Raw genomic sequence first — 25625 nt, 5'->3', positions numbered from 1 at the left:
GGATGGAAGACTAACAAAGGGAGTGCATAGATATTCATTAATTCCTTCAGGAAGTAGTGGGAGGAAAAGGAGGGGTCAGAAGACATATTTACCAAGAGAGGAGAGAAAGGAACTGTAAAAGGAGAAAATAAGGAGAAAGCCCTGAAAAGTAACAATGACTCTGAGAAATTGGCAAAATTTACAAAGCATAGACTTGGAAGTTCGAGAAGTGTCAACTGACTGACAGTCACAGATGAGATTCAAGGAGAAATCAAGGGGTTGAAGAGAAATGAAAAAGAGCCACTCCAATTATTCCACAATTAGAACTAAAGTTTTACTTAGGAGGAAAAAGAATGGTGGAGAAGCATAAAGCTGGGAGAAACCACTTAAATTGCCTCTGAATTCTGTTCCCCCAATTAAATGTACTTGTTTGGAGAAGAAAACTAAGGTGCTCGAGAGGCTGGGTATACTGTCCTCTGAAGATGGGTTGAAAAGCTTGGACTCTTCCATCTGGGAAGTAGGAGGTAGAGCAGGCGCATGATTTAAGTTGCTAATGTCACCATTAGTTCCCATTGAGAAAGTACAAACTTATTCTATGCATCCCATAGTGCTAACTGAAGAGAACTCCCCTTTAAGAGTGCAGGAGGTGGGGAGAGCACATTTAGAGGGCTCAATAATCCAATAGGTGGTAATAACTAAGATGTGAACAGATACAAAAAGATAAATTCAGATAAGGATTCTTGATTTTGATGTTAAGGTGGGCAAATAATGCCTTGCATCAGCATCTCCCTTGGTGCTTCTCTCAGAGCTAGACCCATAACCTGGATGGACCAAGAATATTACTCATCATAAAAATGTATATATCTTTATATCCTAGGGAGGAAATAGCAATTTTATGTCTCACCACCTTTTGATATGAGGTCAGCATTCTTCTTGCTAATGCAACAAGTTCTTTTCATGCACAGCTTTATGCTCACAGACCAGAACAGGTAGGAAAGGTATGAGAAGGGCATACCAGTTTACCCTCCCTGTGAACTCTGGGGATGGGGAGGTGGTGCAGAGCATTCCAGGTCAGATTCTGCAGTTGCTGCCAACCACAGCGTGTCAATTCAAGTTTAAAGAGGAAGGCCTGAACTAATGGCACAGTTTCATCAATTTCTGCTTCATCAGAAATAACACTCAGAGGCCAGTTGTCCGAGGTTAGCTTCAGATGTGGGAGGTTTCTGAAATTCCTGTGTGGGCTTTGTTGAAAAAGCAGTGTGTTGCACATGATAATGGTGTAATATTTATTTATTTATTCAACATGAATTTTTGAGTACTATTATTTTCCAGGCAACAATATACAGAAATAGTCCTGTTCCTCATGGACCTAGAAACATGGCACAGTAGCTTTTGTCTCTAGCTACATATTAGGCACACCTTGGAAATTAAAATGAAAGCAACAATAACAATAACAACAAAACAATACGAGTCCTCCCTCCCACCACCACCAATACATGCACAGACACATGGAGAATTAGTTTTAGTGGGCTGGGCATCATTGTTTTTAAAAAGCTCTTAAGATTTTTTTAATGTTTACTCAAAGTTAAGAACCACTGATTAAGAGAAAAGACTAACACTAATACACGTAAAAGCAAATGATGACTGTTATGATAAGGAAGTACGCCAGGCATGGTGGTGCATGTCCGTAGTCCCAGCTATTCAGGAGTCTAGGGCAGGAGGATCACTTGAGCCCAGGAGTTTGAGGCTATAGTACACTATGATTGTGCCACTACACTCTAGCCTGGGCAACATAGTAAGACCTCATCTCTAAAAAAAGAAGAGGAAATACACATGGTACAATGGAAGTTTGGAATCTTGTGGAAAAATATCTATCTATAGTAGATGCAAATGTTTTAGGATTTACAAAGTAACAGGTCTGAAGGTTATTTTTTTTATTGAGGATTTTACTATTAGTGTTACATATATTTATAAAATTCACCATATAATTATCTTGCCTAAAAAGATCAGTGTTACGGCAATCAGTGGGTGATAATGTACAGGTTTCTCTGAAAATCCTCTGGATCAGGATATATTAATATATGCACTTCCTTCACTCATATACTAAGGCAGGAGAAAATACAATACAGTGCACTCCTACTAGGGTAAGGGAAGGAAATTTCTCTTCATATGCTGTGGGTTAAAAACAAAATCACTGGATTGATGTAGAGGAAATTAAGCCAACTTGGGTTTTGGAGTGTTGCTGTATAAACTGATAATAATTGGTCATCAGAATAATCACTTGTCAGCAATCTACAACTGGATTGAGGCGTAGCATTAGGCTTAAATATTCCAGTCAGTTTCAGGTTGTGTGAGATGTCCAGTTTTTTAGACAGCATTATCACACGGCAGTGCCTCAGCTACTGCCTTGGTGGAGGTACTTTTTAATAACAAAAGACTCACACACTGTGGTTTCTCTGTAATGGTGCTCACTGGTGGTCATGGAACTACTTTGTTAAATCACATGGGTCACATAGACTCCTATTGGAGCTGTAGCTACGGGCAGGATACTAAATGAATGACAACTCAATGGGAGGTCACAGGTTATCAAAGTCATATCCAATTGCACACATGTGCAATTTTCTTCTTCTTAAACTGGCTCTTCTTTTTTTATGGCACATTTTAGAGTAGTTCTTAGCAGCAGAACTCTTTGTTTATTAGTAAATAATTGACTGTATCTTTAGCATCTAAAAACAATGTTACCAGCATACTCCAGGAGGCATGGAAGTTAGAAAGCAATACTTCAGAGCAGAAAGGCCCATTTGTTTTTGTAATTCAAATCAATGTAGGGAAACATCATCCCCAAACAGATTTTTTTAATAGTGACTTTTGGGCCTCCAGTACATTTTTCACAATTACTATCTGATGCAAACACATCACAATGAAAATGTAAGTTTCAATTTAACTTCCTATGACTAGGTCTTCAGTGTAAACAGCTCTTTGTGCACTCCATTCATTAAAAATAATCAGAGCTCTCCACTGACCTAGGGGCTCTAGGGATGGATATTATCAGTATGGGAAGACTTCTCTGCTTACAGTGCAAGCTAAAAAATTAACCCAGAGCCAACCACTGACAAGCAAGTGTTCTGTGGTAACAGGTGCCTCTTTGTGCAGGAAAAGAAACACACACTGACCCTACAGGGGTGATGGTTGGGGGCAGAGTGCTCAGCATGTAGGTTTTTCAGAAGGCACAGACCCAAGTCCCCTCAGGGAAGAAACTACAGATCACTTCCCTTGTTATTTATGCCTAAAATTACTTCTTCTGACCTCAAACTCAAGGGGACATAATTTAAGCTCAACATGGATGTGTCCGATATTTTGGCGTCGTTAGGTAATATGCCCTGTTGGTAAAATAGTGACGTATTCTCACTAAGCAAGAGCTCTGCACTCATGTGTCAGTTGTCACTAGATGCACACAGCTACATGCTTGGATATTAATCAGAGATTTACAAACAACCAAAGATCGCAGATGGTCTTCGGTTCTTACGACATTGTCCCAAGAAATGCCAGGAGGCTTTAAACATCTGGGATTTGTGTGCTTTGGCAAAGCATAGAGATAAGTGCTTTTCATTTTTGTTAACTATATATAGTTTTATTTCAGGGAGGTGTTCTTCCTTTGTGGAATCTCAGCAAGAAACGGACAGTATCTACTTTTCTTATGAGTAGAATGCTTTGCATTGTTACCAGGTTTATAATTACGTGCTTGTGACTTCATCCCCTACAGCCTCGCCCCATGAATACAGATAACATCTTACAAAGGGGAGGCTGGGAACGACTCGGACAGACAGGGTGGGAGAAGAAGGAGGCTGATGTGCTCAGTGACCATCTCCTAGCGAGGCTCTGGGACGGCCAGCGGGGGGCTCGGCTCTCCAGGTTTCCAGAGCGGCCTATAGTCTGAAACACTGCCCTTCTGTTTCATGGGCTGTGAAGCACCCTTGGGAAGAAGAAGAAATACTCAACCTATAGGTTGACATTTTATTTATATCACATCTCTTGTTGAATCGTTCTGAAGAACCCGAGGTGGCCGTGGCATTCCTTCTCTTTATTCACTTGGTTACAGTTTAAAATTTGAATAGCTGTTTATGCTGGAAGGCTGAACACCCAATCAGCAGTCTTTGAATTGAAGCTGTATTGTTCACTCATGGAAATGCCTGTTTCATCTGTCAGCTCTCTTTTATAGTGAGCCTAATAATTTATGCTTGCTAAAGATGTTTTCTGACCTGTGATTCCATTGCCAGTTAGGAAAGGGCTTTGGCAGCATTCACACTTCCTTTCGTAATAGGGGGCCAGTAAGGTACAATTTAGTGAAATTACTGCTCCAGTGCACTAATGGTGCCCGGACCCAGACTGAGGGAGGGCAGAGGGATGGGGTGAAGGACCCTATCCTTCAAAGAGGGCCACTAGACTCCAAAGAAGGATACCCTGGAAAGGGGCCTCTTGGGGAGCCGTCTCCCTCTCCGAGGTCTGCGTGACCCTGATGGCTGATGAAGTTAAGGCACCCGTAGAAATGCCACAGGGCGCTACATGGGACATTTTACATAATGTCCACTAACACAAATAAAAATAGATCATTTTCACCCAGGAAGTTTGCATCACCTCTTCAAATTTATCTTATTTTTTTGAAAAGAGTATTATGATTCTATTAGATAGACTGACTCATTTAAAAAAAACCACACATGATAAAAATCCTTCGTGCCCTTCAAAAGAGAGGATCTATGTGTGCTTGAACTATGTATTCTTTATCTTAGGACTGTTGAAATTACATTATGTTAAGTGGGACTTCTTTAAATGGGCCATCCTGCATTATAATTATAATCTTTTCAGGCCTTTAATTTGCAAGTTATTGGCAGACCTGTCCTAAAGAGAACTTTTCTAATTGCAAATGGAACTATTCTCCAGGCGAGGTGTATTTTTTTTTCTTTTTTGATTCTCTCATAAAACTTTGTGTTTATTTCTCACAAAGCATTTATTTTATCCTCTGTGAAAATCATTTGTGTGCCTGTTTTATACCATACTAATTTTGTCAATTTCTTGAGGTTGGTGACTTAATCTTCTTCATTTTGTATTTATTGCAGCCCTTCTCTTAATGCTATTCTTTTAGGAGGGATTTAATGAATAATGGTGAATTGATTTCAAGAATATTTTTAGCAAAACATCTTAAATTGAAATAGACTCTCTCCCTACATTTTCTAATTAGTTTGAGGAACAGATCTGAATATACAATGACATTGATGAGTCTACTCGGAAAGCAGACTTCACCTAGGACATAGAGTTTAATAAAATGAGTACATGAAAATTGCAAATCAACTCTTTAAAAATGAAATTCTAAGAGACATTTGGGTGATTTTAAGGAATTTAAGTAAACTTTTTGACTAAGATATTTTAAAAGTTGATTCTTACCTACTTTTGGCTTTAATAATTCGGGTGAGAAAAACGCTGAAGGGTTATAGGCATGATATTGACAGTACAAATAAAGGTTCCAAACTATTCTTCGCCGATAATAACTGCCAGTGTTCTAGCACTTTGAAGTTCACAGAAGGCTTTCATATTTAGGTAAGCCTTAATAATCCCTTTCTACGGATGATCCGAAAGGTTCCCTGACTTGCTTGAGGTCATTAAATGAGCAAGGAGAGAGCTGGAGCTGAGTGTGAGGTAACTCCCTTCAGTTACGCCTGCTGCCTTGTTTTTGTCTTTCAAGTTGTCTCTTTTTTAAAATAAATAAGTAAAAGATGGTGTTTACCACCTTGTTCAACTATAAACTTCTGCTTTAGAGAAACTTAGGATTCCAGCACTGAAAGAAACTACAAAACACACACAAAATTTTATTTTACAATTGAGAAACTGTATTATTATTTTTGTTGTTAACGAGTTAAAGAATTTATTAAACTTATGAACTACGAGCTCTGTGAAATAGATATTATTTCTATTCTAACGATAAAGAAACAAGGTGGAGGAGAAACCAGTGGTTGTCCAAACATCATACTTAGAAAAAAAGTGACAAAAATAGGTCTGCTGTACCCAAAACCAGGTTTTTTAATACTTGGGTTATGACATGCATTTACTATAGTTACACAAACATTTTTTTTTACAATATGTAAACACATATTTATTTAATTTGGAGATCCTTTGGACATTAATGGGATCACAAAATACGAAGATATACACAAACATTAATAGCAGAATTAGGTATTATGATAGTTTATACCTATCTCCAATGCTTTTGCTAAACCATTAGTAAAAACTACATGAAGCTCCTTGCCCCTATCTTCAAATCCCTTTCTCTAATTGTACCTTTTCTTAAACAACTCTGAAAGAGCAATGGACATCAAAAATTGATTTTAATTAATCGGTATTTTTTTAAACTTGAAGTTTTGACCTACATTACTTGGACTTGTGTCTGACAGAGTGTTCCATTTTACTTTTCTATACCAAGTTCGAAAGTCCATTTACACTTAAACATGCTTTATGAAAAATAAGAAACAATTCATTCTCTAGTCTGAACTAGAGAATGCTCAGTGAAAGGAGGAAAGGGTTGAAGAGTGCTTTCTGAAGGCAGATCAACTAACAGACAAGATTCAACTTCAGTCTAGAAGGATTAAGGCTCTAAGAATGGATCACATCTTGATCAAAGTTCAAAAATTGCAATGTAATATTTTTAAGGCCAATATGTATATATTCCACAAACCCCATCACTCTCCTTGGGGGATATTTTTTCTAGATTATATACATAATATATATATTTCTCCACAATAAATCCCTTACTCCATGATCATTGCAGACACTTTTGTGGGCTCCTTACCCAACTTTATATTTCAAGTAGTTCTTACATAGTACCATTTACTAGGTAAATCCTTAGTATATTTTTATTTCATTGAACTGAACTGTAATTTTCAGATAAATATGAAGCATGGTTTTGTGAAGTGGCCAGCATATTTATGGATCTTGTTACCCCAAAGAAGTGATGATAGGCTTAAATTCTCAGCAGATTCAAGAAACCTTTAGGTTGAATTCTGGTACACCTGTAGTTGATGGTTAAGGAACTTAGACATATTTAGAGGAGTGAATTACTTTTGGAGGTGCGAATGATCATATGTCCTTTCACAGAATACTTTTGGCTTATTGGACTGGATAATCCTTGGTTTGACTTAGTATGACATTATCTTTGCTGATATTTTTACAAGTTGTACTAAATGTATGTGGAAACTTCATCTATCAATTTCTTTTAAATGTCTTGCCAAGTTGTAGTCATTATGAAATACGATCCTGATTGTCATTCTAGCTGGTATTATTTTGAGTAACCTCAAGTAGTTTGTTTGGTTTTTTGGTCAGATGAGGACTTGAGAAAGCTAACGTGTTAATACACTTTTAATTCAGTGTTAACAGTGGGAACCTGGGATTCTGTCTTTCCTTTCTGCCTGTATCACTCTGTTCATCAGCTAAACTCTTTGGCTATGACCTCAAGGCCTTCTAGGGGAGTCCCTCCTAGGCTGCCAACACAGAGGGATCAGAAGTAGATCTCCAAGAACAGCTTGTGGATTGCTTCCTATTACGACTTGTGATAGTTGAAAGCTCTTGTTACCTATCCCCACCTTTTTTTTTTTTCTTTCCTCTCACCTTCTCAGTCCCCCGTAGAGATATAAGCACCACAGCTACTAATAAAATAATTTGGTTTTTTGGAACAGATGGGAACCTCCATCTGGTGTAAACATGAAGAAGGATGCCCTTGGTGCTAGTTAGTGAGAAACGTGGGAAGCAGGGACAAATTCCTGTCCATAAACAGTGTGCCCTGCGACAAGCTTCTTATTCATTATAGGTTATGGCAACTACTAAGCCCTCAAACACAGTCATGATCTAAGAATAGATTGTGGCTGCTTATGAACCACAACTCTTTGTTGAAAAGTAGCTACTGGTGCAAATGTACATTGTGCAAATAATTCTTCTACATTGACTTTAAAGAAATTACAGAATCCCAGTTGGAGTATTTGCATAGAATAAAGCTATAGCCCAGTGTCATGCATAGAGTAGGAACTCATTATTGAATGAATGCATGAAAGATGACCAAAGCATAGCTCAATTGTGTCTAGGTGAGCTGGTGAATGGCAGAGAATGTCAGGGATATGTTTTTCTCTTCACATCTAAAAGATGAGGGTAGAGGTTGGGAGTGGAGGTGAGTGGGGCATAACTAATCTCCCAGGCTGAGAGTGATAATGCTCCTTGCTTACATTTATCACCTTTTTATTTTCCTACCCAACAACTACGTTAGTTAAGACAGGGCAAGTTAAGTTTGGGATAGCTTCTGTGAAGCTTCTATAATCTGAGAGACTCTGAAGAAAGTAGCTTAGTTTGTGGTGCTTTCCTAGTTGAAAAGGCATTTTGTAAATCCTAATCATTAATTTTTATTATCATGCTATTTCTATTATTCTTGTTTCCACAGGGTAGGCAGTGTGCCATGCTTTTCTTTGGAACAGATATCACTTCTCCACAAACAGAATCCTTTGGCTATCCCTCTTTGGTTAGCTATTTGATGAAAAGATTAAAGAATAAAGCTGTATCTGAGACCTATTTTGTAGCCTACATATATTTACATAAATTCCTTGAAAAGTAAATAAAAAGAACTACATGAATAAAATAGTGAAGACATGTGAGATCCAAAGCAGCTACTTATTTGAGGGTTAGAAAAAGACAGTCTTGTGTCATTACAATTAAACTGAGTACGCCGGTTCATTTACTATTTTCGGTGAATTTTAATTGAGTTGTGTCTCATTTTTATAAATGTTGTCAATCTTCATTTTCTCTGTCTCCCATGCACCAACTTAAACACACACACATGCAGATCCACATACCAACATGTTTTGGGAGAGTACTGTCTACAGATACACACCAACACTAACTTATACACAGTGGCACATAATGCTATAAATACTAAAACATCCAACCTTGATAGAACACCCATAACACTGGAAAAAAAAGCCTTCTTTTAATGCATTTATTTTATAGACACAAAAGCTCAGCTAGTAATCAGTTTTGATAACTTTAGATGTCTGTTTCCCTGATGTAATGACTAGACTGAGGCAATAACAATACTTCATTATGCTATTCAAAGTGTATGGCAGGATTCAGTCAGAGCTAGACTCAAAACCTGGCCCACAGCTGAAAGCAGAGATGATGCATTAATCCACAGCAACACCCTCTCCCCCACTGCTCCCCTCAGCATTCAGCCACTAATAATGGATATCATTTTTCTTCATAAAACTGGTGGTACTTGAATCAAGCACATGACAGTTAAGGTTTGTTTAGTCTTTCAAGCAGGTGATTACAGGATTGAACTTCCCAAGTGAGAAGCCAATGGAATACAAATAGTTAAGAACATGTTTAAAGGGGGAAAAATTGTCCAGCCCCATCTGTCAAACTGTGCGTATGACATCATCAGATATTCTGCACTTGTTTGCAGCTATTCAGGCCGGCCCGCCCTGCAGTCTACGCTTTGTGTTCCAGTTTCCTTTACAGGGCCAGCGGGCTGGAAAATTACCACATGCTGTCACAGTTAGCTCAGCCAGGTCTTGTTATCATTGTTTCCAAGGAATCCATTCATTCCGTTATTTTACATATTGGGCAGACGTCTTGCCACTGAGGCTTGGGCTGCAGTAACTTGAAGGGCCAAACGTTAATGGGCCTCTATTGTTGGCGGAATGGCAGTGCAATACGTGGGAAAAAATACCCAGACAGCTCCCTGACACTGGTTTAGGACCTCTAGACTTAGGGGGTAGCCTGTGAAGATCTTTTATGTAAACAAGCCTTCAATAAACAATGAATATCTCCTGTGTCAATATTCATAACCCATCAATAAAAAAAAATATAAATCTTCAACTAGAAAGAAGCCCAAATGTATTATGGATGATGGAGCTTTTCCCTAAAATAATCTATAGAATGTGGGCAAGTCTCCTTCTAAACACAGCTAATTTATGGGTGGGGGTGGCATTGTTGAGGCTTTGAGGAAAGAAAGGCATTTGATTTGGGGCTGGCAGTATTCTCATTGCAGGAGATAATACAGTGTGTAAGTTTTGTGGCTTCCACTGCTATTAGCCTGAAATAAAGACAAGGGCCTTGGTGACACATTACGTCTTCACCATGCTGGCAATTTAAAGAAAGTTAATGAAAACATTTGAAAAGTTTCCTAGATAAAGCTTAACTTAGGATGGATTATGTTGTTTTGATTAATTAGAGCATAGATGAGAATACAGTTTGCAGCATTGGGAACACCATAGCAATACAGAAACAGGGAAATCCATTCTTTATGAAAGATATATAGTAGGGCTGCGGTTTTTGTTATGGCTTTTTTTAATGGGATATATTCACTGTCCAGTTTCAAGATAAATCTGATCTTTTGATCATATAGTGTATTGGAAATGGATAACCAAGTGGTATGGATGTTCTAATTTTTATTACTAGCCTCAGAAACTTCTTCTACCTGATTTATTTATTTTTTTTTAATTTTAATTATTTATTTATTTATTTATTTTATTTTTTATTTTTTTTACCTTGGACAGGAGAACTCTTGATAACTAGACCTGGCTGTCAAAATGGGACAACATATGGTAGTTAGTTAAATCCATTGGCACTTAAAAAAACTTTAATTCAAGTCTTATCATTTTAAACATTCTCATGATTAGCTCAGCTGTTACTTCTGCTAATTTGTTTTATTGATTCTGCACAGATCTCCAAATGGCCCTGTAGAAGTTAACACTAGAATGGTTCTTATCCCAAATCATTTGAAGAATCAGAACATGGGGTTGAGCCCTTGGAGTCAGAGGATTGAAAGAGAATGAGATAGGAATAGTCTGATCCCGACAAACAAAATCTGCACCATATTTAAGATAAAATATACTGTATTAAAAAGTTGCTCTATCCCAAAGTCAGGCTTGCCATTTTGCCTTTTTTAAAAAACATATTCTAATTTCAACTAAGATCATTTTTGTGTCTGGCAGCTAATTTTAAATGTTTCCCCCTTTCAGCTGACATTAAGAACCAATTGAGATAAATTTATTTTTCCATAAAAATAATATATGTCAGGACTAGATTTCCTAAGACAAGCCCTTCTAGCAATCATAATCATTTTGTAAACTCTTGGTAATGTCATCTTTGAGGAAAAGGTTTCTTGAGTGTATACAATGTTACATTAAGATAAATATTAAAATGTCCATTCAAATATAGTGTTTCAGAGAATCTTACAGAATTTTGAAATCATAATTTTTTAAAAAGTAAATAACATCCTTTACAATTGTTTCATTTTTTTAACATTTCTTTCAGCTTTCAACTTGATTCTTATGCCAGGTTTCTGCAAGATAAAACACAATTTTTGATAAAGAAGTCTACCTTGACTTCAAAGTTATATTAGGCACATTACTTACGATACCCCAAAATAACACCCTATCTTTGGATAGAAAGTGAGCTTTTGTTTTAACCCAAAATTATTTAATAAAGTAGACTACCGAATGATACATCATCACATTTAAGAAATGCAATAAATTAAAAGGTAGTTTTTCAGTAAGCACTAAAGAACTGTTCCCTTAACTTAAGTAACACCCTACATTTATCACCACAAAGTATATGTCAAGCTGTATTGTTTAGCAATAAATTCAAAGCAAAACTAAGTTATGCTTTCAAGTTCTTTAGAGACCTCACATTAATAGTAACTTTCACATGAAAGCAATTTATGAAGAAATTTTTTTTTTTTCTTGAGACAGTGTGTCTCTCTATTGCTTGGGCTAGAATTCAGGGGCATTATCATAGCTTACTGCAAACTCAAACTCCTGGGCTCAAGCCATTTTCCTATCTCAGTCTTCTGAGTAGCTGGGACTACTGGCGTGTGCCACCGTGCCTGGCTAATTTTTCTATTTTTTATACATATGGGGTCTCGCTTTTGCTCAGGCTGGTCTTGAACTCCTGGACTCAAGTGATCCTCTAGCCTCGACCTCCCAGAGTACTAGGATTACAGGCGTGAGCCACTGCATCTGGCCAAGAAATATTATTAGTAGTGGCTCTTATTACAAAAATATCTGAATGACTACAGCTATCTCCTGCATTAAGGAAAAAAGAAAAAAGAGCTCAACTCTGCTAAGCAGCACTCATAGTTGTTTAGAATGGATTAAAAATTTCATATAGTATATTGCCTACCTGGGAGAAATATTTTCCATTTATGTATCCAGTCGAGCAGTGATGTTCTCAAGCTCAATTTCTCCTTCTTTGTCACCACCTGGTTCTTATAAAGAAAATATTTCCAAGATATCACACCAAAATAAACTATTTTTTTTCCAGATGGGCCTTCACATAACATTAGAAACTTTTTATAATATTAACAATTTTCCTTCATTTTATATTAGAATCATATAATTTTAGAATTTGAGTTGCCTAACGAGATATGACCATGCAATCATTTCAGCAATTTTCATACCATATTAGTGAAAACAAATACTACTATAATAGGATGCTAACATGAAAAGCCCTAATAGAACATGACAAAACTTTTCATATTTTATTTATGCATTCTGGTAGTTCTTCTCCATTTCAACATTTTTCACTTCAGTTTATGGGAAAGTAGCATGGGTTTGCATGTTTTTGAATATCAATTAAGTGATATTATAATACAACAGTAATGCAAAAGTTAACTGCTATCATTTTGCTATAGAACCAATACATTTCTCTTGGTCATCAAATCTTTATTTGAATGATAATGCCTTCATTGGTTTTGTTATTTATTTCAATTTAGTTTAGAAACTGAACTATTTGCAAAAAGAAAATAAACTCTTTGTAGTTGAGTATGAAGATGCAATAAGTTGAAGAAATAATGCAATTACCTTGGTAATTTACTGTCTCTCTCCTATACCAAGTATCCAGACAATAGAGATAAAGGTAAGATTTTGTCGTGAATTATGTAGGTAATTGCTTTCGTTTTATACTCAGATTCTCTTTCATTGCACACAACATGTTCATCCGAAGACTCTCTCCTTTAACCCAGTTCATTTGAGCAGCGTTGCTGGCAATGTTTGGTGAGAAAACAAACTGGAAGGAAGTAGCCAAATGTCTCCTCCTGAGTGTTTACCAATAGAAATGAAGAGTGAAGACATTGACAAAGGGTCCTTTCGGATCCCTCTCACGTGTATCAAGTATTGCACTGGGTTTAAATGCAACATCCTCTCAGGCAAGAAGAGATCTTGTCCTAATGGCAAAATGCTTTAATCTTTTCAAAATTGCTTTGCACTCTTAAGATATCAATAGTACTCAACAGACACAGCTAAAAGAAAAGAGAATTTACTCTATAGTATTTGGAAGAAAACACAACCTTCCCACCCCTGATGTGTATATGTAGTGATCTGTAAAATCAAACAGGAAACATTTGGGCCACGTAAGCACCTGGAACTTTTCTTTTCTACCACATACCACACTATCATGCAGTAGAGACAAAGATTATGCATTTAAGTAAGGAGGAGTTACACAAGGCCAAAATTACCTTTGAAAAATCTTTTAGGGAGACACCACATTGGAGGATATACCTATTTATTCTGTCTTTAATAGATCCAACACAACCTGTTTGTCTTTAACACTCAGCTGAAGATAAGATGCAGACAGTGGCTTGTGTTTAGTTGTCATATCTTTAAAATACTCAATTGTTCTGTGGTGAGATGCTCACATTATGAGTGGCAGGTGGAAACTGAGATTTCATATTTTCTGGATCATGTTTACTTTAGGACGTGTTATCAAGGAGAAGAGTGGTGGGCAGAATTTACATTTTTTATGTTTCTCTCTCTTATTTCCTCTCCACCAACTCTTCCTTTTCTTCTTTCTCTTTTTTTCTGGTCTGAATGAATATAGTTAACAATGAGTTAGTATGTCTATAACTGCCTCTGCTGCAATTGCTTGGCTAATTTTCTGTCTTCCCTGATAATGTAGGCTCCCTGAGCACCAGCAGTAAGATTTATCTTGCTCACTGTTGTATTCTTGGCATCTAGTTCAGTGGCTGGCATGAAGCAGACCCTCACAAAATATGTGTTTAATAAATGAATGAACCACTCAATCAATTTCATGCTAGTAGACTCATGCACACTTGGCCTAAAAACAGAAAATAAAGATATTTCACACCACAGATGCAATCAATATAGGAAACCCTTGGAACCATTGGGTATAGGGGCAACCATGCCCCAATTCTGGCATTGATAGGAGTTGGGGTGAGAAACAAATTAGCCAGCTCCTGACCTGTCCTGAAACTAGGAGCTATTGGAGTTATGGTGTGAAATTCACAGGGCCCTAACTTGTGGTAAAGAACACTGTTAACCTACTTTTACACAGCTTTGACTGGGTTCTTACACTCCAAGGTGCTATTTTATTATATGCTGCTTTCTCCAGCCAAATAACTACATGGCTGGAGGATGCTAGGAAGGGAGTTACTACACCTAGATCTCCAACAGATCATATGAGTATATGACAGATTTCTTCTTTTCAAACAGTTTTCATAGGAATATATTAGGATAAAGTGCTCTAGAGGGTGATGACACATCACCAATAAAATGCTGCCTTTTTGCCCATTTGGGCTAGCTGACTCATCTCCAAATGTATACTCTATCACGGCACATGACCTTGCATAGGAGACATGACTTATGCATGTTTAGAATTAGCAGTGGAATGTTGCCAAATGGGCTTTTTTGTGTGATGAGCTTCAAGCCATGACCAGAGAGACAATGTAGAGATGGAAAGAAAATGAAAAGTCTTGGGTTCATCGATATGCACATCTTTTACACAGCACATAAATGACTTACATGTAATACATTTAGTTTCCTAGAAAAAATAATTCTCTTTTCTTTCAGTGATGGCAATACATCTCAGGGAACCAGCCACACAGGAGCAGGCTCAACGTTCCCTTTTTCGGATTCAGGGGAGAGCCATGGTATCTTGCCCCTGCCCCTGCCCCACCTCGTCCCTGGGTATGGAATTCTGGAGCCTTCTTTCTACCCACATCTCGATTGTGGCAGCTCTGGGAAACTCGACATTATACACAGTGTTCTGTGCTTCCTGAGGTTATTGTGCTGAACTGGGTGAGTTTAAGGGGGTGGTCATATAATAAGCCAGAGAAGCTTATGGCAGAGTATCTTCATTTTGCTGGAACATCATGAAAAACAATACCTGATCAGAATAGCTACATGTAGAGAGTTGTAGCAACTCTGTCCATATGAGGACAAAGTAATTTTTTTCTCAAAAAATCAGGGAAAGGAAGGAAGGAAAATAAGGTAATTAGGAGTGTAAATACAGATTAAGCTGCTTTTACACTTGAGTCCTCTAATTTCATATTTGTATGACTTTGGGCAAGGTACTTACCTCCCTCATTCTTAACATCCTCTTCTGTAAAATGGGATAATATTGTCTTTTAGGATTCTTGGGAAGATGAAACAAGACAATGTAGTTGAAGTGTGTAGACACTTCCTTCCTCCTCAAAGTGTTAGTTTTTATTACGATGATGGAAGCCTGCCTTAGACCACTGATTATTTCTTTCTGAGTTGGAGAAAAGACATGTTTGTATATGACACGGTATATATGAACACAAAATTTATTAATTAGTTCCAGGGGATATATTTTGGTACATACATATTTTAAGAAATGGAAATTTTAGAATTATTTCTGGGCAATCTTTTAAGATATTTCAGAAGTTACATTTTATTCTTTCTTAATTTTCTATTGTAATTTCAATTATTGTTCAATTGCCTTTCAAATAGTTAAGATTTTTAAAAATGTACAACCAATTATTTAGCTAATTCAAATCTTTTCTAGAATAAAGTAGGATATAAATGAATAAGATTATTAAAAATGAAATAGCAGATCACTATACATTTACTGATAATATTCTTGATAACTTTAAGAAAATTAAAGGAGTGCATGTTACCTGCATTTTGTATCCTCAGCAATGCATTTTGGATATTCATTCATTCATTAAACCCTGTTCTCATAATAGTAATAATACAATTCTTCATTTTTACATATGGAACATGTCAGTCATTTTTATTTTAGAAAAATCATTTTTCCTTCTAATTTTCTTGTATGTATTTTATCAAAAGTGTTGATATGATTGATGCAGTCTTCCTAGTCAGATCAGTTAGGAATAAAAAAATCAGACAAATTATATTCTTGAAATAGTTCCAGCATGTTACCTTATTACCAAAATCTCGGCAAATTAAGTGACCTTTTAAAAGGAACATATTTTGTACCTGGAAGACTGGGAGCCAGGAGCAAGACCCAGGTGTGGGCTTCTTTCTCCACAGTTTGTATTGTTTACCACTCCTTCTTAGGTAGCAATTCCTGCCAGGTCTCCCACACAGGGCAAACTCACTGAGACCATTTCAAGTTCTTTTTGAAGCTACCAATCTTCCATATGGTTCTTTAGGTAGAGGATGACTTGAGTTGTGTCATCTCTTTGGGTTACAGCAGAGTTCTTAAGTTTCTATTCTGATATTTCTATCCCAATATCATAAAAAAGTAAGATCCTATAATGCTCAGCTTGTATTTTAAATGTTTATATTGTTATTATAATATACCTGGCAAAATTACCCAAAGCATCACAAGAGCTTCTGATTTTATTCATTTGGAAAATCCTAAGAAACTCACACTTTTTTTGAAATTCTTTTCTAGGATGCAAAGTAATTGCCCTTCGCTTTGGTGTTTGTTCATCTGTTTTGCTATGTTTTATTTTGTTTTTGTATTCCTGGTGTATTAAGGGTAGGGCTGCAAGAATAGGTTCGCTTGATAATTGTACAAAGCCTTACATGACTTGCTGTTTTAATTCTGTGATTAGAAATTTTTGAAATAGTTTTAATTTGAAGAGAACTGGAAAGCCATGTGAGTGCCAATTCTTTTCCTCAGAGGACAGTGAGCTTCTGGAGCATACTTTTAAGCAGAGCTTAACTATTTGAAGAGATAGGGGTCTGGCTTTGGACCATTTCAGGGTATTGTTGCAAGCTGTCCATTTGCGATTAGTTTGGAATTGGACTATCTGTTCTGGTTAAAGTAGGGGTTTTTACACTATCATGTGCATCAGAATAATCCGAGTGTTTGCTAAAAAGGCACATGCCTGTACCCACTATTAGAAGTTGCTAATAGTAGATATGAATTGAGCCCTAGGAATATGTATCTTAAAAAAATTCTCTATGTGATTTTAATGAATGCAAACTCTTTAGACAACAGCTTTAGAGAACTCCAATGGCCTGCCAAAATCTGGCCATTCTCCTTGTGGCTGGGCCACAGATTGGATAGCATTGAAGATAAATTTCAGATAAATTTTTCACTCTTTGGATAAAAAATAATAGGCTTATCCCCTCTGGAGGGAGGGGGGACATTGAGGAAGAGATGGGCAATGCCTAGTGGGGTGGAAATCCTTCAGATTTTGAAGTTTGATCCAACTTCCAACTCTGCCATTTGCTTGCTGATTGAGCTTGGACCAGTTATTTGACCTCTCTAGCTGAATCTGAAGCTCATCTCAAAAATGGTGATAGTGTCATTGTAGGGCAAGTTTACAATAATGGAGGTGTGTGATTATGTCAGACACATAATGGGCACTCATTTTAGTGTTTGGTTTTTCTTGGAAATGTAATATTAATATTCTTCTGTTCCAGAGACAAAAAACAAAAGGCATTGAAACAGCCCCTGGCTTCATGATTCTCAAATGCCTTCAGTGTGTTCATGTTTCAGCATAAGTGCGTCAGCATCTGAACATTTACTTGTTTTCTACTTCCATGGGTGTTCATCATGACTACTCCAATATAATGTCAACCGCTGTCATGATTTAGAATCTTCTCCTTTTAACCTCATTATAAAAAGTTGGCTGTCCTATAGGTAAACACTTCAATATGATTTCAAGGTGTCAAAGTCATTGCCATATTGAGTTTTATTACAGAAAAGCCAATGCTCAAGCCGTGATATTTTTGCAGGGCAATCTGTAGTCTGGGTACTTTTCTGGGTTACTAAAACTCAACAGAACTAAAAAAATTACTTACTTGACTATCTTTTCTTTTTTGTTAAAAGATATTCAATTCTATGACATTATATTATATTACAATTTTTTTCTCTCTTTTTGCTTCTAAAACTCTAAATTTGGACCTCTATAGAGATATTGAAAGTTTGGGCAATGATCTTTAAACCCCAATGTCACACAAATATATTGTTATGGTTTTTTTCTTTTTTGAGACTGAACTATCTCAAGTAACTTTTCATGTTGTCTAACTAACTTCACCATACTTGCCCAGTTCTGTTGCTTATGAAATTGTCTCTAGTTGTATTTATACAGTTATTGGCTCATTATAGAACAAAATTTGTCAGTACTTTTTTCAAAGGCCTATCTTAATGATTCAAGTAGAGCAAACACAATACATGTGGTTGCAGTTCATTTAAACAAAAGAAGTGGCTTCTACATATTCTACCTGTGAGTTGTGTTGTGGTACTGTTTCATATTGACGATACAGTTTCTGTCTGTATCAGTTAAGTTTCCATCAGTTGAGTAGAAAACAGCATATCCATTCTTCTCTCACTGACACAAATGTTACAGACAATCGCCAATATGCTGGGGTAGGGTGGGGTGGGTAAGGGACACCCAGAAAGGCAAACATAACTTTATATTTTTCTTTGAATCAGTCTAGAATGCCAATTTTACTCCAGATTATAGAAACAATTTTATTGATCTTATTTCATTACTCTTATTTTATAAGGAACATGTGTAGCCTGGAGTAGAATCCAAAATTGATGTGAGATTTTATGAAAAAGTGTTAAGATATTAAGAAAATGTTAACTCAGTGGTAGACCACTTTGGGCTAAATTCAAAGGCCAACAGGCATTTAATTTACTTTCCCTCGTGGGAAAAGGTGAGACCAAGTACCTTCACGAATGAATTCAGAGATCCTTGGGAAGCAACATTATTTCTCCCCCGGATCTTCTCTTATCCACGGGATAGTGATAATTTATTCACATAAGACTTTGATTTCCCTTAAAATGCAAGTATTTCTGGGAAAAGTAATGATTCAAGCTACCAGCTATCATTTTTTGTGACTGAAGGATGTGTTAGCTGTTTCTAATATGGGGAGAACGGGAGGAGCTGACTAGCCTGACTTCACAATTTTCATCAACAAGTAACCAACCCCAAGAACAATGTTTTCATCAACCTGTCATCATGTTATGTCAACATAACTAGTCATCTTATAGTTATTTCTTTAACCTCATACTGTGGTATGTGATTCACTTTTTGGTGTTCCTAGTTTTATTAGGATGATGATCTTTTTTAAAAATTCTGTTACTCATAATATACTGCAGTAAAGGAGTGCCTTAATGGCATTACTCAAGTCTTGATTGTGTTAAATTTACAGACAATTACCCAAATCTTAAATCCCCAAATACTTACAGTCTAGAAAATATGCCTCTTTTTCATTCCTGCCTATTTTATAGGTTTGTACTTTATAGTTTAATTACAAAGTCTTTTATGTTATGGTTTCTTATTTCTCCTTTGATAGATTCTACTATTATCTGTCATATTTAATATCAGGAAGTTAAAATTATTTTTGTCCTCAATTTTCTTTTTCTTAGTTTCCTACACACTTATTAATTAAATTAATTAATTCTAAAATGAAACCTATTCCTATCTATGTATATAATTCAGATAGTTGAAATCATATCTTTTCTGGCCTAATGTGGTCATTTTAATTTCTTTCATCTATTTTTATTCCTTTACTGCCTGCTAATCTATATGTGCCATAAACACTATCTGTGGCAAGGATGAGTACAGTGTTGTTCTTGGGGAGAGAAGTTACCAGTGGTCTCTCATTTGGTTGCAAGAAAGATGTCTTATCGCTCTCGTATTACATACTTTTCAGCTTTAAAATTGAGATTGCAATGGCTTATTTTTGAACCTAATTAATTGAAGAATGAGGATGAACATACATGTAAAGTTCATAGAATTGCAAAGTTGCAAGATATATTATTCTTTGATCATTTATCTGCAAATTCCTGCATTTTATGATTCTGGGGAATAAGAGAATAAATATTTTTGCACTCAGTTTAAAATAAAATAAATGGAAACTTCTATAATGCTTGGGTTGTTTTTTGTTTGTTTGTTTCTGAGTTTGTTTTTTTTTTGACACTTGCTCATGGAATGTTCAGGATTCTGGCTTATTTTCTCAAAGTATAACCTTACATTTTCCATGCTGAGTGTAATTTTCTTAGCCTCTTTTTCCTTTAGCCTTCCTTTTGTTCCTGTCTTATTCCTAGTGCCTTATAATGTTTCATTGAAGTAATAAAGTATCATTTGGCATCACTGAAAGTGTCATTAACATGAAACTTTACCACATCGTACTCTGAACCCTTTATAATATTGAATGTGTGAGACTTAACACTGATCCTCTGCATTACTATACTTGATACTTTGCTTTGTCCTGTTTGCAGCTCTTTAGCAAATTTCTATACCCTGCAAAAATGTTCATTTGGCTACTTATAATCATTTTCTTTGGAACAGTAACTGCACTTGACTAAAACCTAGTCATTTTAGTTGGCTGTTATTTGTTGTCACCACTAAAAAGATCTTTCTTCTATAAAGAGAAACATCCTCCTTCTAATGTTTCCACATATATTTTGATTTCTTTGTTGTCTTTTCTCTTGGTAGTAAAGATAATACCAATGAAGGTATTGAAACAAGCTTTTAAAACTTTTTCTAAACATACTCATTTATGTTATCTTATTTTATCCCAGAAGGACTCTGCAAAGTAGATGAGACGATGTCATATCCCCATTTTATAGATTCATTTATTCTGCAAGTATTTATAGAACTTGGACTCTACAAGTACTGGATTCCACTAGTATTTATGACAGACATTAAATGATTTTGGTTAGGATAATGCTAGCCGTTACAATGAACAAACTCTATAATTTGAGGAACTCAGCAAAGTAAAGGTTTATTTTTTTCTTCTATAACACTACAATGCAGGTATTCCTTGGTGGTGGCAGTCTGGGAAGGATGGGAGTGAGGGGAAATTGAGCTCAAACCATCTTTCAAAAACCCAAGTAGTGGGAGGCTCTAACTTCTTCAACGTGTGGCTTCAAAGATTACCTGAGCTTTGCCGTGGTGAAAGAGAGCGGTTAGGAGATGGCACATCTGCTTCTTTACCATTTCAACCAAAAAATGACACACATCGCTTGTGCTCATATTGGTGAAACAGGCACTTTAAAATGATGCAAAATTTGGTCACTACAAAGATTTTTTTCCTGTATCTCCCATATCATCCTAAAAGCCTTAAAATCCCTTTAGTTCTTAGCTATCTTTTGTAATACAATGAATGGGATTCTTTTATTGCCGTAACAGCCTTTGGTGGGTACCCCTGGCACAGCAATTCTATTTTTCTCCAGAGAATTTATTTTTGTTTTCTGTATGGGTCATCATTTGTAGTACTTTTTGGAAACTACTTGTGGCTTATTTAGTTTTAGCCTAACCTAATTAGGTGTGTTGTTACCTTTTTAAAATTTATTCTTACCTATTTTCTTGATGATATTACAAATTATCATTATGATAAATTAATTTGTAATTTATACATTTTAACTTCATTTTATAAATTTAATATAGAAAGTGACAATCTATGATTTGTGAAAGAAATGCCAATAGATGTGTATATTTTTATCATTTAATTAGAAACTGGAGAGAATTCCTGAATGGTTCCTACTTCTGTTTTCTTGTTGATCCTGACCTAGAGTGTCTATTGATTTTCAATTGTGTACTCAGTAGTGTTTTTCTCCACTTAAACCTTTCACAGCAACTTTTGTTGTGAGTCATTGGAGATAGAGCTCTGTTAGTAAACATTTTTTTTTCTTTTTGCCTCTACCTGAGGTTTTCTCCTGCTGAAAATTTTAATGATTTTTTGCCATTGATTATTAGAAGCCAGTATTGTCTTCATGTGAACTGTTGTATTTTTCTCTTAATTCAACATAAAAAGTTGTTATGATTCAGGCTCTGAATAAGTTTGTCTTGTAGGCACAAATTCCCAATACAGAATGTATCATAAGAGATTTATTCCTGATGCTGGGAAATTTTTTCCGTGGAGGGTCAGGCTGGGATGCATTCTATCTATGGTGGACTTCTTGTTTATTGTTTGTTATTTTGATTATTTCTCACATATCCATTAAAATAGCACAGTTTAGAATGTGTGTATATATATACACACACATACATGCTTGTATATGTGTTTAAATGTATGTTTTTTCCTAGCTTTATTGAGGTACAATTGACAAATAAAAATTGTATTTATTAAAGGTATATAATATGATTAATGTTTTGATATACATATATTTTGTGAAATGATTATGACTATAAAGCTAATTAACATATCCATCACCTCACATATTTACCAGGTATTTTTGTGGTGAGAACATGTAAGATCTGTTCTTTTAGCAAATTCGATTACACAGTAATATATTGACTACAAACTCAGTGCTGTACATTAGATCCCCAAAACTTATTCATCCTGCATAACTATTTTCCCCATTCTGTAACCCCCCAAAATCACCTCTCCACCCTCTCCTTCTATGAATATGACTATTATGGATTCCATGTGTGAGATCATACAGTATTTGTCTTTTTGTGCCTGGTTTATTTCACTTAGCATAATGCCCTCCAGGGTCATATGTGTTGTCTCAAACGACAGGAGTTTCTTCATTTTTAAGGTTGAATAGTATTCTGTATGTGTGTGTGTGCATGTGTGTGTGTTTATCACATTTCCTTATGCATTTATCTGCCGGGGATTTAGGTTGATTCCATATCTTGGCTGGTGTAAATGACGCTAAAATAAACTTGGGAGTGCAGATATCTTTTAGACATACTGATTTTATTTTCTTTGGATATATACCCAGTGGATATGTACCTAGTGGAATTACTAGATCATATAGTAGTTTTATTTTTAATTTTGGAAGAAACTCTGCACTGTTTTCCATAATGGCTTTACTAATTTACATTCCTATCAACAGCGTACAAGGGTTTCCCTTTCTCCACATTTTCGCCAACGCTTGTTTTATTTTGTGTTTTTCTTAAAATATTTTTCTCTTTTTTATTTCAAAATATTATGAGGGTACAAATATTTTTGGTTATATGTATCGATTTTGTTTTGCTTGAGTCATGATTATAAGTGTACCCATCACCAAGATAGTGTTTGTTGTACTCATTAAGTAGGTTTTTGATAATCGCTATGCTAACAGGTGTGAGGTGATATCTCATTGTGGTTTTAATTTGCATTTCCCTGATGATTAATCATATTGAAATTTTTTTTCATATACTTTTTGGCCATTTGTGTGTCTTCTTTTGAGAAATGGTCTTTTGTCCATGATTTAATCAGAGTGTGTTTTTGTTCTTCAGTTGTTTGAGTTCATTATATATTCTGGATATTTACCCCTTATCAAATATATAGTTTGCAAATATATTCTCTCATTCTATAGGTTGTCTCTTCACTCTTCTGATTGCTTTCTCTGCTGTGCAGAAGCTTTTTAGTTTGGCATAATCTCATTAGTCTACTTTTATTTTTGTTGCCTGTGCTTTGGGGGTTATATCTAAAAAAATCATTACCCAGACCAAAATCATGGAGCTTTCCCCCTGTGTTTCTTCTAGTAGTTGTATCCTTTCAGGTCTTACATTTAAGACTTTTATACATTTTGAGTTGATTTTTCTTGAGTTGATAAGTGTCCAGTTTTATTCCTCTTTATGTGGATATTCAGTTTTCCCAGCACCACTTGTTGAAGAGACTGTCCTTTCCCCATTGTGTGGTCTTGATACCTTTGTCCGTGATCAATTGACTGTAAATGTGTGACTTTATTTCTTGGCTCTCTATTCTGTTCCACTAGTCTACATGTCTATTTTTATGTAAGTATAATGCTGTTTTGATTACTATAGCTTTGTAGGATATCTTAAAATTGGGTAGTGTGATGTCTTCAAATTTGTTCTTTTTGTTCAAGATTGCTTTGGCTATTGAAGGTCTTTTATGGTTTCATACAAATTTTAGAATTTTTTTCTAGTTATGTGATATATTTCATTGGAATTTTGATAGAAATTGCATTTTATCTGTAGATGGCTTTGGGTAGTATGAACATTTTAATTATATTAATTATTTTAATCTATGAACAAGTGATATTTTTCCATTTATTTATTTCTCTTCAATTTCTTTCACCAATGTTTTATAGTTTTTAGTGTACAGATCCTTCATCTCCTTGTTTAAATTTATTTCTAAGTACTTTATTTATTTTGTATTCTATTATAAATGAGATTGTTTTCTTGATTTATTATTTAGTTTGTTGTTAGCGTATAGAAACCCAACTGATTTTTGTATATTTTGTATACTACTTTACCAAATTTGCTTATTAGTTCTAATTGTTTTTTGGCTAAATCTTTAGGGTTTTCTGTATATAAGAGCATGCCATCTACAAACAGAGACAATTCTACTGTTGCCTTTCCAATTAGGATGCCTTATATTTATTTATTTATTTTTCTTGCCAAATTGCTCTGCCTAGGAATTTCAGTAAAATATTGAATAGAGGTGATGAGAGTGGGCATCCTTGTTGTCTTCTTGATCTTAGAGGAAAAGCTTTTAGCTCTTTGCCATTGAGTATGATGTTAACTGTGGACTTGGCATATGTGGCCTTCATTATGTTAAAGTACATTACTTCTATATATAATTTGTTCAGAGTGTTTATCCTAAAAGAGTGTTAAATTTTCTAAAATGACTTTTCTGCATCTGAGATGATCAGATGACTTTATTCTTAATTCTGTTAAGGTGATGTATCACATTTATTGATTTGCTAATGTTTGATAAACCTTACATTCCTGGGATAAATCTCACTTGATCATGAGGTATATTCCTTTTAATGGGCTATTGAATTTAGTTTGCTAGTATTTTGTTCAAGATTTTGAATCTATGTTCATCAGGGATATTGGCTGTAAATTTCTTTTCTTTTGTGTCCTTTGCTATCAGTGTAATGCTGGCCTCATAAAATAAGTTTGGAAGTGTTACTTTCTCTTCAAGTTTTTGGAAGAGTTTGAGAAATATTGGCATTGATTCTTTAACTGTTTGGTAGAATTCAGCAGTGAAGCCATCAGATTCTGGGGTTTTCTTTGTTTTGAATTTTTTGTTTTATTACTGATTTATCTCCTTACTCATTGGTGTGTTCAGATTTTCCATTTCTTTATGATTCAGTATTGATAGGTTGCATGGTTCTAGGAATTTATCTATTTATTCTAGGTTATCCAATTTGTTGGCATATAATTGTCTATAGTAGTCTCTTATGATCCTTTGTATTTCTGTGGTATCAATTGCAATGTCTTCTCTTTCATTATAATTTTATTTTTTTAAATATTCTCTTTTTTCCTTAGTCAGTCTAGCTAATGATTTGCCAGTTTCATGTTTTAAAAAATCTAATTTCATTGATCTTTTCTATTGTTTCCTAGTCTCTATTTTATTTATTTCTGCTTTGCTCTTTATCATTTTCTTCCTGTTTACATTGAGCTTAATTTCTTCTTTTTTCTACTTCTTTGAGGTGTAAAATTAGTTGTTTGAGCTCTG

This window comes from Eulemur rufifrons, chromosome 17 (genome assembly GCF_041146395.1).
Source record: "Eulemur rufifrons isolate Redbay chromosome 17, OSU_ERuf_1, whole genome shotgun sequence".
Lineage (NCBI taxonomy): Eukaryota > Metazoa > Chordata > Mammalia > Primates > Lemuridae > Eulemur > Eulemur rufifrons.
The sequence above is the reverse complement of the archived record's forward strand: the minus strand, read 5'-3'. Positions refer to the sequence as shown.